Here is a 16,460-nt window from a genome sequence, read left to right as displayed (position 1 = left end):
TCTGGCAATTGGCATGACTCCAGGAATAAAAAAAGAAAAAAACAGACAAAGCCAAACCTTGGTTTTCTCCCTAACAAGCTTTCTCCCACAAAATCCCTTTGCCATTTTCACAATAGGGAATTTCTGAGATGATGTTTTACCACGAGCAGCATTTGGACCCCTTCTTCTCTACTAAAACACTTTGTGTGAAGAGGTCCTCCTGAGAACCTCTGCCCTGTACATCTTATTACCAGACTGTTCAGCTGTCAACCACTACACAAAGAGCTCACTGATGAGAATTACTTTTGAAGGAGCAATCTATGCCTGTGATTAATTCCACCCTTCCCTGGAATGTTTGTTTGTTTCATTTTTGTTTTAATAGCACCTTTTCCTGTTAAGAATGAAATAAATGATGCCTAATTTTCCCTCTCCTTGCCAACCTAAACTAATCATGACTAATTCTGACTTAGGTGAATTTATCCTGGTGAGATCTACATCTAATTGAGATCCTAAAAAACCTAGGTGGAAGTTAATTACATTTCTGAAACAACGAATGAAATCTAAATGGATTCTGGAATGTAAAACGCAAATGGACTTTTTAGTTCTAAGCTAGTGTCCAGACTCACAAGTATTGTCTTCATCTGTTTGGTGCTCTATAACAGAATACCTGAGACTGGGTAATTATGAACATAAATTTATTTCTCACAGTTCTAAAACCTGGGAAGTCCAATATCAAGGTGCTGACAGGTTAGGGCTCAGTCTCTCTATTTCCAAGATGGCAATTTGAACACTGCATCCTCCAGAGGGGAGGAACATCATGTCCTCATATGGAAGTAGAGCAGAAGAGAGAGAACCTACTCCCATAAGCCCTTTTTATAGCAACAAGCTATAGTTTGGATGTTTGTCCCTCTAAATCTCATACTGAAATTTGATCCCCAGTGTTGGAGGGAGGCCATAGTGGGAGGTATTTGGGTCAGGGGGAGAGATCCCTCATGAATGGCTTGCTGCCATCCTCATGGTAATAAGTGAGTTCTCACTCTATTAGTTACTGCAAGATCTGGTTGCTAAAAAGAACATAATACCTTCCCCCTCTCTCTCTTGCTTCCTTTCTTTCCATGGGATCTCTGTACATGCTGACCCCTCTTTCCCTTCTGCTCTGAGCGTAATCTGCTGGAGGCCCTCACTAGAGGCAGATGCTGGGTACCGTGCTTCTTGTACAACCTGCAGAACTGTGAGCCAAATAAATCTCTTTTCTTTATAAATTACGCAGCCTCTGGTATTCCTTTATAGCAACACAAATGGACTAAGACATAAAATTGGTACCAAGGAGTAAAGTGTTACTGTAAAGATACTTGAAAATGTGGAAGCAGCTTTAGAACTGGGTAATGGGCAGAGGTTGGAAGAGTTTAGAGGGCTCAGAAGAAGATAGGAAGCTGAGGGAAAGTTTGGAAATTCTTAGAGATTGGTTAAGTGGTTGTGACCAAAATGCTGATAGAAATATAGAGAATAAAGGCCATGATGACAAGGTCTCATTGGGAACTGAAGCAAAGGCCACTCATGTTACATCTTAGCAAAGAACTTGGTTGCATTGTGTCCATGATCTAGGGATTTGTGGAAGGCTAAACTTAAGCATGATGATCTATCTTGCAGAAGAAATTTCTAAGCAGCAAAGCATTCAAGGCATGGTGGGGCTGCTTTTAACAGCTTACAATCAGATATGGCAGCAAAGGAACCTCCTAAAAGTGAAATTTATATTTAAAAGAGAAGCAAAGAGTAAAAATTTGGAAAATCCACAGCCTGGTCATGTGTTGGATAAGGAAAGAACATTTTCAGGAGAGAAATCCAAGGGTGCTGCAGAGCAACCACTTGCTAAAGAGATTGGCAGGACTAAAAAGGAGCCAGGTACTAATAGTCAAGACAGTGGGGAAAAAGCCCCAAAGGCATTTCAGAAATCTTCGAGGCAGCTCCTTCCATCACAGGCCTAGAGGCCTAGGAGGACAGAATGGTTTAGGTGGACAGGCCCATGGTGCTGCTGCCCTGCACTGCTTCAGGATGCCATTCCCCACATTCCAGCCACTCTGGCTAGTATAGCCCAGGCTCAAATGGCCTCAGGTATTGCTCAAGCTTCTGCTCTAGAAGGTACACACCATAAGCCTTGGCAGCTTCCATGTAAAGAGTGTAGGCACCCAAAATGCAAGAGTGGTAGAGGCATAGAAGCTTCCATCTAAATTTTAGAGGACGTGTTGGAAAGACTGGGTGCCCAAGGCAGAAGTCTGTCCCAGGGGTGGAGCCACCACATAGAAATTCTACTAAGGCAGTAGCCTACTGGAGCTGTGAGAGTAGGGTTTGTGCCCTCTAGACCCCAGAATGATAAAGCCAGTGGCAGCTTGCAACCTGAGCCTGAAAAAGGCACTGGCATTCAACTCCAACCCATGAGAGCAGCTACATGGCCTGTACCCAGCAAAGCCATGGCCTTGGGGGCCCACCCTTACACCAGTGTGCCAGGGTATGAGACATGAATCAAATATTTTTTTTTTTTCATTAAGACTTAATGTCTGCTCTTCTGGGCTTCAGACTTGAATGGGTCCTATTACCCTTTTCTTTTGGCCAATTTCTCCCTTTTGGAATGGGAATGTTTACCCAGTGCCTGTACCACCATTGTGTCTTGGAAGTAAATAACTTTATTTTACAGGCTCACAACTGTAAAGAACTTTCTTGAGTCTCAGTTGAAACTTTGGACATTGGAGTTCATACTGGACCACAAACATACTTGATTACATTTCCAAGACATAAATTTTGGGGAGTATATTCAGACCATAGCATTCCACCTCTGGCCTCCCAAATTCATGTACTTCTCATATATGAAATACATTCATTTCATCCCAATGGCTCCAAAAATCCTAATTCATTCCAATATCAACTCAAAAGCTCAAGTCCAAAGTCTCAACTAAATCAGATGTCGTTGAGACTCAAGGCACAACTTATCCTGAGGCAAATTCCCTCTATCTGTGAGCCTAAGAAATCAAACAAGTTATGTGCTTCCAAAATACAATGGTGGAATGGTTGTAAAAGGGGAAATAAGCCAGAAGAAGGAGAAACAGTTTCCAAGTAAGTCTAAAACTCCACAGGGCAAACACTAAATCCTAAAGGTTGAGAACAATCTTTTTGTTCTCCATGTCTCACCTTCCAAACATCCTGGGGTGGGGCTGGGCTCCAAGCCCCCAAACAGCCATGTACCTAAAGCTTCACAGGGCAAAGTACATGCTTCAGCTCTCACACATTAAAGTCACATGCCTGCAGCTCTCCCAGGCTAATGCTGCATACTGGTGGCTCTACAGTTCTAGAGTCTTGGGCATGGCCCCATTCCCACAGCTCCATTAAGAATTGCTGTAGTGAGGCTCTCTCCAGTGGCTCTACCCTTGCTGCAGGTCTCTGTTCAAGGTCTGAGGCTGTCCAAAGCATCCTTTGAAATTTAAGTGGAGGAAGCCATGCCTCCAAAGCTCTTGCACTCTGAGTACCTGCAGAATTAGCATCACATGGACATCACCAAGGCTCACTACTTAAGCCCTCTGGAGTTGTGGCCCAAGCCATACTTGGGCCCCTCTGAGCCACAGCTGGGGCAGCTAAGGAGCACTACTGCACTGGAATGTAGGGAGCAGAGACCTCAGGCAGCCCTGGGCAGTGAGCCCTGAAGTCCCATGAGTGACCTGGGCCCATCCCCACAAACCATTCTGGCCCTGGTACCCTGAGCCTGTGATTGGAGGGGCAGCTCAAATACCTCCAAAACGTCTTTTGGGTCATTTTCCCTTTGTCTTGATAAATAGCACTTGGCCTCCTTCTATCCATACTAATCTCTATCAAGTAATCACTTGGCCACACTCTTGGCTTTCTCTCCTAAACACAGGTTTAGTCATTACATGACCAGGCTGAGAATTTTCCAAATATTTGCTTTCTCCTTCCCTTTTAGTTATAAATTCCATCTTTAATCATTTCTATTTTCTTGCATTTTACTATGAGCAGTTGAGGGAAGCCATGCAGCATCCTGCTTGAGATTTCTGCTTAGAGATTTCTTTTGCCAAATACCTTAGTTTATCACTCTTAAGTTCTGCCTTCCATAAAGTTCTAGGACATGACCATAATTCAGCCAAGTTCAATGTGGCAGCAAATTCAGTGTCTGATAAGGGCAATCTTAGGGGCTTGCAGATAGCCATCTTCTCATTGCTCCCTCACATGGCAAAGAGCAGAGAGAGGGTGCAAGCTTGCGAGTCTTTTTGTGTAGGGGTACTAATCCTGTTGATGAGGACTCCATCCTAATGACCTAGTTATCTCTCAAAGGCCCCACCTTCTACTACCATGACATTAGAGGTTAGGATTTCAAAATATGAATTTGGAGGGACAAACATAACACTATTACATATACATAAGCGTTTATATAATAAGGCTTCTACATTAGCAAATGTTTATGACAGGTTAAGAAAATTATCTTGGTTATGTGAAATATATTATTTCAAAGCAACTGCTTTTTAGAGAAATGTTTGACTTGTGCATTTTAAATTTACTGACATGCCTTGATTGCATCTGGAGAAATATGAAAGGGAAAGAAATGATAACTTCTTAAACCGAAAAAAAAAGCAAAAATAAATCAGTCACTCCCAAGGGGCATCTTATATGTCAGTTCAGACTATGTAGCTTGATTGATGTAAATCTGTGTACCACTCTTCTAGTGCTATAAACAGATATTTACTTCTCCACTTCACTCCACACTCTGACACATTGGTTCAGGGAAAGGCATAATTACTACAGCAATTAAGCCTACCAAATATTAAAAGTGACTTACAAGACAGCAACATGGAAACTGGATTTTGAAAGCTTTAGAACAGAAAGACTTGATAAAGAAACTACCAGAAAGATTAAAAGAGAAAAGAAAAGAGAGAGAGCAACATAAAGAAATCTGCAACAAAAGTTAGGATGGGTTCTAGGACCATGAGGAAGGAGGACTGGGGAGGAAGGCTCGGTTTTCTGTTTATCTAATGGCTGGAGGGTCTGACAGCTGACTCCCTTGCTTATCAGTTCACTTCTGCATTAAGTCTCTGAGGTCCCTGCAAAGTCAACCCTGGTAATACATGAGATGCAGTGAAACAAATAATATTCATATTTTTTAATCAAACTCAAAAATTGTTTAAAATGGCTACTACTTCCACTAATATCTAGCTTCTATTCCTACCTTTCTGTCTGGTTACATCTTAATATTTTCCTATTTTAAAGGTGCCAGAGCCTCCCCTGAAACTCCCCTGCCCAGCTCTGCTTTATTAATTCTTTTTTTTTTCTCCCTCTGAGCTCAGGGATCTAGAGAAACCAGGCAAGACTAGCTCACCATTTGCTAATACTGTGACCTAGATTGGATCTGTTTCACTTAAACAGTAAGAGTTTTAGCCTTGGGCTATCAATACATCTAATGCTGCAGTGGACCCACAGTTTGTTTACAAGGGATGTTTTTGCCTGGGATAAAACATGAGCTGTTGATTTCTTCTGAGTTTGCAGACTGGACCAAGATTTGGGCAATTTTTTTAGGCTTTTTTCAAAAATGCTCACGAAGGTGTTATCTGTGTCTCAACATATTCAGCAAAATTTGTAAATTTCTTCCCCAGATAAATTTGGAAGTTCCCATCCCCTTCTGATAAATAACTAGAAGGAAAAGATACTGCCACTCAGCACAGAGATAGTACTCATTACATCATCTTTGGTTCAATGATTCATTTCCAAATCTCCTTGATTCACTTAATAATATTACATCACACTTACACAACTGCAGTAATAACTAAGTCATATCATAAGTGTGCTATGAGGTAGATAAATTATCCCTTTTTATGGATACTCAAGAACACACATTAAGTAGAAAAATTAAAATCTGAGTTTGTCTTACTCCACACAGACTTAAGTTTCATAGCACTATTCTAGGAGTGCATAGGACTATATATTCTAAATCATTTTAACCATTGTGATCTTATTTGATCTGAAGCACAGCACTCTGCAGTAGCTATCATTATGTCCAGGAATAAATTGAAACTCCAAGAGTTTGAAGAATTTGCCCAAAGTATGGCTGCCATGTCTGAGGGTGCAAATATGGGACTTTCAGTTAAATTTGATTTTCGGATAACAAATAATATTTGGGAAACATACTAAAAACTTATTTGGTACTTATCAATTTCAGTTTATTTATTCCATTTCAGATAACAAAATAATTTTTTAGTATAAGTTATATCCCAAATATTATTCTTTACCTAATATTCAAATTCATCTAGGTGTCCTATATTTATATATGACAACCTTAGCCTAAAATCACACTACTGTTGTGAGGCAAGGTTGGGACTACAAGATAGGTCTTTGCTCCTAAACCCAGGGCTCTTTCCACCACACCAGAATAAGGGGCCTAAACCCCCACCCAGATTTGTAAATGGACTATTATATATAACTGCCTCTGATCAGATACTCAAATACTCATATAAACTAGTATTTTTCCTACATGTAAAGTAACCTTGTAGCTGGTGTGAATCTCAGTCCATACACGCTGATGTCAAAAATTAGAACTAAATTTGGTATAAGTGAACTTAGTTTCCATTTTAAATCCTCCTCCTTGCTGGAATAGCGGAAGTACTACTTCTAGGCTCTCTCCCTAATATGGGCTATGATTCTGGGATCTTACTCAGTGTCAGGCTCCATGGGAGCAGGGTCCCATCTGGTCACCGTGTTGTCGGCCCACACAAGATGCTGCCTGTGAAGCCTCGCAGCCCTGATGCTCCAGTGACAGGCTGAACTCACAGGCTTTTGGCAAACTGCTAAAGCTTGCATCCTCTTTTGCAGGGTCTCTGGGAAACTGGCTGCCTCTGAGAGCCTCTGCCTAGGAAATGGGGCAGAGGTTCTCTCTGTTCTCATCACCTGTTACCCTCTCCCCAACCTGGGGACAAGATGGATATTTTTCTTTTTTTTCTAGTCTTTGAGAAATCATACTTCTCTTCAGTTTCTGGCAGAAACTTTTACCCATTCTTCAGAATTTTTTCCTTGTTCCTTTGGGTTTGGACTTTCAAAGATAAAAACCAGAAAGATTTCCACATATATACATCTCTACCACACTCTCTTCCCTGGGGTAAGAAGCACAAGACCAACTAATTGCTTGAATGCAGAAGAGACAGAAGGAAATTCTGGGTGAGAAAAAAATTCATTAGTATCTTAACATATTCCCCTGACACAACACAATATAAGAGTTATACTTTTGTCAACAAATCATATGTTACGGTTTCTCCATTTAATACACTGCTCTATACATTTCTGCAACTAAAATTGATATAATCATCCTACGTAGCCAGACCCGTTTCCTGAAACCAGGCTCATCAGATTACTTCCTAGCTCAAATTCCTCCAACAGCTCTCCCTTGTCTCCAAAATATAGTTTAGTCTCCATGGTTTGGCACATGAAGATGTCCAGTCTGCCCATTCTGTTTTTACCTCCATCTTCCAAAGCTCCTCAGCATGGGCAGTCACAAGCCCACCATATTACCCTGCCTGCAATGCCTTCCTTCTTCCCTTGTTCCTCTCCAAAATTCCCAACTGTTGCCATAAATGTTGACTTCATATCTCCACCATCCCTCCACACAGCAGCCCATACCAACCCATTTCAGTTCACATCAACTAATTCCTCTGCCAACCACCTTACTCGGTATCCCTTTAGATCTCTAAGAAGGATACATTGCTATTTTAAACATGAAAACATCACATGTGCTAGCAGAGCATAGGTTAATTAATATGTAGAAGTTTCTTTGCTTAGGACTGGAATTGTACCACCTCCATGCAGTAACACTGGTTGTGTCATAATAATGAATGCCTGACCAGGTCCTGAATGGAAAAAAAAGTGAGAAAGCAAATGCTTTATTAAATGCAATTGTCTGATTGAAAAATAAGAGGCCCACTGAGATATGAAAGAAGACTTTAAGAGTGAAAAGGTTCACATCCAGTTCAGCACAACCCTTCAACTTTCAGTTGAAGAAATACCTTCCGCCCTCACCCACACCCACCACCACAAGTTTCCGCCTGTTGTAATGAAAGATGGTACTCCTCACATGCTATACAATGTGGAAAGCCCACTGCTACGGACTGAATGTTTGTGTCCCGCCAAAATTCATATGTTACATCCTAATCTGTAATGTGATGGTATTTGGAGGAGATTAGGTCATGAAGGTGGAGCACTCTTGGGCGCATCAACGGAATTAGTGCCCAGTAAGCACCTTTGCCCCTGCCACCATGTGAGGACTCACAGAGAAGACGGCTGTCTATGAACCAGATACTGAATCTGCTGGCATCTTGATCCTGGACTTCCAGGCTCCAGAACTGTCAGAAATAAGTTTCTATTGTTTATAAACCACCCAGTTTATGGTATTTTTGTCCAGTAGCCCAAGCAGATTAAGATACTCACTTGCTAAGAAGCTTATAAATGCTCATGGGCATAATTAGTGACAATCAATAAATGCATTACATGTGCGAATATGATGTATGAAGCCAAAAAAGAGATACTCTGAGAAAGACAGAGAAGAAGAGGGAAAGGTTTCCAAACTTTCTAGGCTTTCACTCTTCACATTTGCTCCATTGGAGCATCGTCTGTCAGTGAATTCCTCTGAAAACTTTAAGTGGGTAGTTCTTATAGGCGTTCTTATCTATTGCTTTATCCTTGAACCTGTTAAGAGCAAAGCTGCTTTCTCAAAGTAGACAAAGGGTCTCACCTGAAATGCACCATCTTCTTGGGTGGCTGGAGAAAAACTCATATTCAGACCAGAATCTAGAACTGAGGGGAAGGCCCTAGGTGAGAGGCAGAATTAGCATTTTTCCTTGGCCCTGACCTTGAAGAACCTTAAGTGTCCGGGAAATCAGTGCTGACATCTAGGAAACCAGATTCCAGCATTAGGGAAGACAGAAATTGTCCTCCACATGGAGGCAGTGTAGGAACTGGATTGGGGCACTCAGGAGGACACAGCAGATTGGCATAGGTCTGGGAATCCGGTGAGAGAGCTACCCAGGGTGGCATCAGAGACCTGGATCATGTATGCTGAACTTTTCTGCCTCTAATATCTTTATTTTACATTTGCCCCTAGAATTTGGTGAAGTCCTCCTGAAACTGCCAGCTTGTCTAAGCTGGACTGAGGAGAACCAAAGGAAAGGGCTTATATCCACTCATGGGCATGTGTTTTTCACAGCCTAATCCCTGTACCCTAGGAGCCAGGCTCAGGGGTGGCAGTGGACATCCTAATATGAGTGCTCCAAGAGAAAACCAAGCCACAATCCTTTGATCCCACCATACTTCCTCACCTGTCAGGTCCCTCCAGCCCTGCAAGAAAGATCTCTACAAAAGCACCCTCAGTTCTCCACCCCCAACCCTACCAACAAGTGTTACTGAAAATAGCAACAGGGTCCAGGACTGTTGATAGCTGGTCTTTCCCAATATCTTCAACACAGTCCATGACTCTGAGCTTCCAGGTTCACTTCTTCCCTCTTGCAACTCTCATTTGCATGTCATTCTCTGTTGGGCATCTATCTACTCATCCAAAAAAGAGCCAGACAAGCATAAACGGCAGAAACTCAATGCTGACTTTGGGACTCTGGCTTCAGAGCCTGTTGGGGAAGTCCCACCATTACTGGTGGACCAGTGCTTGGCATTAAGCCACCATTGGTGTCTTGTTGAACAATTTCCCCGTGGCAGGCAAAAAAAAAAAAAAAAAAAACCAGTAACCCTCAGAGCCATGCAGGTCTGGCTGAGTATGCAGAGCGGGCAGAGCCTGGGGGAACCCAAGACCACAGCAGGAGCCCTGGGGCCTCCCTTTCAGATCTAAGTCTTAACTACTATTCTAAAAATAGGATCTAAAAGCCAGAGGGCTCCCCAGTAGAGATTTAATTTAGATAGAATGTGCAGAAAAAAGCAAGAAATCAGAACTGACAGCAGATGGAAGGGCTAGGATGTTACTTCGAATACATGACCTGGACTCAAAATAGAGAGAAAATGATTCTCCACCACATCAGATTATTAAAGTCACCATCGCATCCCTAGCCACAGGTGCTCACTGCTCTAGGGCTGCTGTCTCCACTGTAATGAAGAGTCTGATTCTCAGGCTATAGCTAAGTGGACAAGAGCTACTCAGGGCAAGGGAAACTTGGGTATGATTGTTCTGGTACTATGATGCCATTTATTACATTTTATTGTATTCTCATTAAATTCACTCCCAGTAATAATAAAACACAACATATACTGTCATTGACTGTTGCAAACCCAATGCCAAGTAATTTAGATGAATTATCTCATTTAATCTTCACATCAACCCTGTGAAGTGGGCGCTATAATTATCCCCTTTTTAAAGATTATGAATCTGAAGTTTGGGGACTTTGAGTCATTAGCCCCGTTGCTTGACTCAAACCCCTGGCCATCTGACTCTTGAGTCTAAGCTCTGATGCTATACCACTTCTGTAGACTGTAAGTACAAAGGCAGAAAAAGTGTCATTCATTCATCCATCCAACAAATATTTTGAGCAACTACTATAGACTACTGTAAGCTATTCTAAGTGTTAGGAGTACAGTAAGCAGACAACGTTGCTGTTTGTAAGAAGCTAACATTCTGCAGATGGGAAAACAGACAAGAAACAAGTGACCCAATCAATGAAAAAGATAAATCAGGTAGTGGTAAATACTAAGATTGCAATAAAATAAGCAGATATGCTGGCTAGAGAATGACTAGGTTCAGGTGTGTGGCTGAGAGGGCGAGTGTAACTTCAACCTGAGTGACTGGGGAAGATCTTCCTTAGGAGATAACATTTAAGCTGAAACCTGCAAGTTAAGAAAGAAAGAGTCATGTGAAGATCTGGGGAAAGAGAATCCCAGGCAAGGGCCTGAGCCATGTTTAAGAAATAGAAAGAGGCTCATGTGGCCAGAGCAAAATGAACAAGGAGGATATTCCACCTGATGCTGGAGATGAGGTTTTATTTTCAGTGTAACTGTAAGCCAATGTTGTCTCCTTTACCACTGAATCTATAGCACTTAGTGATGTGTTCAAGGTATATGTTAATTGTCACTGAATAAAATGTTTGCTGCATGAAGAAATGAAAGAGTGAACAATACCCAGCTTTCAGCTCAAAAGAAGAAGTTACAGAATGATGTACCCTGTAGAGGACTAAGAACCTGATCTAAAGCCCAAGATGCAGAGTCCTTCCTTCCCCCTCTGCTGCACACTGAGTGGGTGGCTAGACTCCCCAGAGATACTGCAGAACTGTGAACGGCAAGTCAAAGTTTATTATGTTACATATAAGGAGTAGAAGATGGTCATGCCATTGCTCTGTGTGTGTGTGTGTGTGTGTGTGTGTGTGTGTGTGTCCCTGCTCACAATCTGCACAATAGCTTCCTTGCTTGGCCGGGTGCATGATCCTTTTCAAACTCTGAAGAACAAAATGTATATAACACATAGGAGGCAATATCCCTGGGGACTGTAGCCCTCATTTCTGGGTGACAAATTCTGAAGAGTCACGCTTGCTACTTCCAAGGGATCCAAGCATGAACAGGAAGGAAACTTGGCAAAGAATCACACCAGCCTTCTCAGGGACAAGGGACAACACGCTTAAGCCAGTCTATACCTAACACCGTTTGTCTGGCTCATGTTTTGCCCTCCTTCATAGTGCTTATGATATGTCAATGTGATAAAAATGAGTTTCTGATATCTCCAAGCCACAGATTCATGATAGGAAGCAAGCATGCAGGATATTTTAAATGGTTGCCTGACACATCCTTATTTTACCAATAATTTTATCAGCCTGTTTAGATAATGCTTCTACCCCTCCAAGTGCCACAGAGAGATAGCACATCGATAAGGTCAAAGAGACAACACCTGGACCAGAGAGACAGGTCTCAGGGCCAAAGTGTGACTGTGAACCTAGGCAACATAGCAAGACCCCAGCACTACCAAAAAAAAAAAATTTTTTTTTAATTAGCCAAGCATTGTGGTGTACATCTGTTGTCCCAGCTACTCTGGAGGCTGAAGCAGGAGGATGGCTTGAACCCAGAAGTTCAAGGATGCAGTGAGCTATGATGGCACCACTGCACTCCACCCTAGGTGATAAAGCAAGACCCTGTTTCTGAAAAAAAGTGTGACTGGGAACTCAATGAACTTTAATTGCCTTATATCTTTTCCATTTTTTCCCTACCATACTTCCACCTCCACTGGCACTCCAAGTTGGAAGCAGATCTGGCTTTTGAATTAGTTTTACTACAATTAGCAGTGCAACCTCAGTCAAACTACTCAACTTCTATGTGTCTCAGTGAGCCAGATTCTGTAAAATTAAGAGAATAGTGTTGAGAAGATAAAATGCATAAAGCACCAGAGCACCTAACTCACTTCTGGCATCTATTCAGCTCTCCTCCTTCCCATCCTTCTCCCCAAATCCAAAGGGAGTGGGCTCCCTTTGTTCTCTAAGGACATTAAATAGCACAGAGAGAAGATACTCACAAAAAATATTTCTCATGAAGGTGTTATTAATAATATTCAATAACATCAATTTTATGTTTCCTTTCCAAGCAATATTTAAAGTTTAATCCACATCAAAGAATTCCTAGCTAAGGGATTTTATGCCATGTAGTCATATTGGCAAAAAGTAAGAAAGTCTTTACCAAATACAGTACAAGCAAACTGGGGTTATGAATGAGTTTACCATGCCATTATCCCCACTTCCATATGGTGCTATCATAGTTCATTCAAATGAAGAGGCTATCATAGTTCATTCAAATGAAGAGGAAAAACCACCTAAAGCTTGGGAAGTGCAAATCTTAGGCAGCCCAAACATAATTATTGACTCTTGGAGATTAAAAAATTCATTAACTCAGAAAAGAAACTCTATTCACAGTTCTTCAGCCAGATTCACATTCATGCTGACTTTAATAAATGTTGTGAGGGGATCTGGCAAGATGGCCGAATAGGAACAGCTCCAGTCTGCAGCTTCCAGCACGACCAACGCAGAAGGTGGGTGACTTCTGCATTTCCAACTGAAATACCCTGTTCATCTCATTGGGCCTGATTAGGCAATGGGTGCAGCCCACGGAGGGCAAGCAGAAGCAAGGTGGGGCATCACCTCACCCAGGAAGTGCAAGAAGCAGGGGGCCTCCCTTTCCCAGCCAAGAGAAGCCATGAGGGACTGTGCTGCTCAGCCTGGATACTACGCTTTTCCCACAGTTTTTGCAATCCACAGACAAGAAGACTCCCTCGTGTGCCTATACCATCTGGACCCTGGGTTTCAAGCACAAAACTGGGCAGCTGCTTGAGCAGACACTGAGCTAGCTGCAGGAGGTTTTTTTTTTTTTTTGTACCCCCAAAATGACTGGAACCCCAGCAAGATAGAAACGTTCATTCCCCTGGACAGGGGGCTGAAGCAAGGGAGCCAAGTGGTCTCGCTCAGTGGGGTCCCAATCCCACAGAGCCCTGCAAGCTAAGAACCACTGGCTTGAAATTCTAACTGCCAGCACAGCAGTCTGAAGTCGACCTGGTATGATCAAGCTTCGTGGGCTGGGGGCGGGGGGGTGGGCGCATCCGCCATTACTGAGGCTTGAGTAGACTGTTTTCCCCTAACAGTGCTAAGGAAGCCTGGAAGTTGAGACTGGGTGAAACTCAACACAGTGCGACAAAGTGGCTGTGGCCAGACTGCCTCTCTAGATTCCTCTTCACTAGGCAGGGCAAATCTGAAAGAAAGGCAGCAGTCCCAGTCAGGGGCTTATAGATAAAACTCCCATCTTCCTGTGACAGAGCACCTGGGGAAAGGGATGGCTGTGGGCACAGTTTCAGCAGACTTAAACGTTCCTGCCTGCCGGCTCTGAAGAGAGCAGTAGATCTTGACAAGGAGGGTTCTCCCAGCACAGCACTCGAGCTCTGCTAAGGGACACATTGCCTCCTCAAGTGGGTCCCTCGCCCCCATGCCTCCTGACTGGGAGAGACCTCCCAAAAGGGGTTGACATAAACTTCATATAGGAAAGCTCTGGCTGGCATCAGGTGCCCCTCTGGGATGAAGCTTCCAGAGGAAGGAGCAGGCGGCAATCTTTGCTGTTCTGCAGCCTCCCCTGGTGATACTCAGGTAAACAAGGTCTGGAGTGGACCTCCAGCAAACTGCAGCAAACCTGCAGAAGAGGGGCCTGACTGTTAGAAGAAAAACTAACAAACAGAAAGCAATAACATCAACATCAACAAAAAGGACCCGCACACAGAAATTCCAACCAAAGGTTATCAGCCTCAAAGATTAAAGGAAGATAAATCCACGAAGATAAGGAAAAACCAGCACAAAAATGCTGAAAATTCCAAAAATCAGAATGCCTCTTCTCCAAATGATCACAACTCCTCTCCAGCAATGGCACAAAATTGGACAGAGAATGAGTTTGACGAAATAACAGAAGTAGGCTTCAGACGGTGGGTAATAACAAACTCCTCTGAGCTAAAGGATCATCTTCTAACCCAATGTAAGGAAGCTAAGAACCTTGACAAAAGGTTACAGGAACTGCCACCTAGAATAACTAGCTTAGAGAAGAAGATAAATGACCTGATGGAGCTGAAAAACACAGCATGAGAACTTCATGAAGCATACGTAAGTATCAATAGCTGAATCAATCAAGCAGAAAAAAGGATATCAGAGATTGAAGATCAACTTACTGAAATAAGGCGTGAAGACAAGATTAGAGAAAAAAGAATGAAAATGAACAAACGAAGCCTCCAAGAAATATGGGACTATGTGAAAAAACCAAACCTACGATTGATGGGGGTACCTGAAAGTGATGGGGAGAATGAAACCAAGTTGGAAAACACACTTCAGGATATTATCCAGGAGACAGGCCAACATTCAAATTCAGGAAATACAAAGAACACTACTAAGATACTCCTTGAAAAGAGCAACCCCAAGACACATAATTGTCAGATTCACCAAGGTTGAAATGAAGGAAAAAATGTTAAGGGCAGCCAGAGAGAAAGGTCAGTTTACCTACAAAGGGAAGCCCATCAGACTAACAACAGATCTGTCAGCAGAAACCCTACAAGCCAGAAGAGCATGAGGGCCAGTATTCAACATTCTTAAAAAAAAGAATTTTCAACCCAGAATTTCATATCCAGCCAAACTAAGTTTCATAAGTGAAGGAGAAATAACAGCCTTTACAGACAAGCAAATGCTGAGGGATTTTGTCACCACCGGGCCTGCCTTACAAGAAGCTCCTGAAGGAAGCACTAAATATGGAAGGAAAAACTGGTACTAGCAACTGCAAAAACACACCAAAATATAAAGACCAACGAAACTATGAAGAAACTGCCTCAACTAATGTGCAACATAACCAGCTAGCATCATAATGAGGATCAAATTCACACATAACAATATTAAACTTAAATGTAAAAGGGCTAAATGCCCCAGTTAAAAGACACAGACTGGCAAACTGGATAGAGTCAAGACCCACTGGTGTGCTGTATTCAGGAAACCCATCTCACATGCAAAAAGACACACATAGGCTCAAAACAAAGGGATGGAGGAATATTTACCAAGCAAATGGAAAGCAAAAAAAGCAGGATGTGCAATCCTAGTCCCTGATAAAACAGACTTTAAACAAACAAAGATTAAAAAAAAGACTAAGAAGGGCATTATATAATGGTAAAGGGATCAATGCGACAGGAAGAGCTAACCATCCTAAATATATATGCACCCAATACAGGAGCACCCAGATTCATAAAACAAGTTCTTAGACACCTAAAAAGAGACTTAGATTCCCACTCAGTAATAGTGGGAGACTTTAATACCCCACTGCCAATATTAGATCAATGAGACAGAAAATTAACAAGGATATTCAGGATTTGAACTCAGCTCTGGACCAAGCAGGCCTAATAGATATCTACAGAACTCTCCACCCCAAATCAATAGAATATACATTCTTCTCAGCACCACATAGCACTTATTCTAAAATTGACCACAAAATTGGAAGTAAAACACTCCTCAGGAAATGGAAAAGAATGGAAATCATAACAAACAGTGTCTCAGACTACAGTGCAATCAAATTAGAACTCAGGATTAAGAAACCAACTCACTCAAAATTGCACAACTAGATGGAAACTGAGCAACCTGCTCCTGAATGACTACCAGGTAAATAATGAAATTAAGGCAGAAATAACAAAGTTCTTTGAAACCAATGAGAACAAAGAGACAACATACCAGAATCTCTGGGACACAGCTAAAGCAGTGTTTAGATGGAAATTTATAGCACTAAATGCCCACATGAGAAATCAGAAAAGATCTAAAATCACTCTAACATCACAATTAAAAGAACTAGAGAAGCAAGAGCAAACAAATTCAAAAGCTAGCAGAAGAGAAGAAATAACTAAGATCAGAGCAGAACTGAAGGAGATGCACAAAAAACACTTCAAAAAAAAATCAATGAATCCAGGAGCT

This window comes from Pan troglodytes, chromosome 10, assembly GCF_028858775.2.
Source record: "Pan troglodytes isolate AG18354 chromosome 10, NHGRI_mPanTro3-v2.0_pri, whole genome shotgun sequence".
NCBI lineage: Eukaryota > Metazoa > Chordata > Mammalia > Primates > Hominidae > Pan > Pan troglodytes.
Note: the sequence above shows the minus strand (reverse complement) of the source record.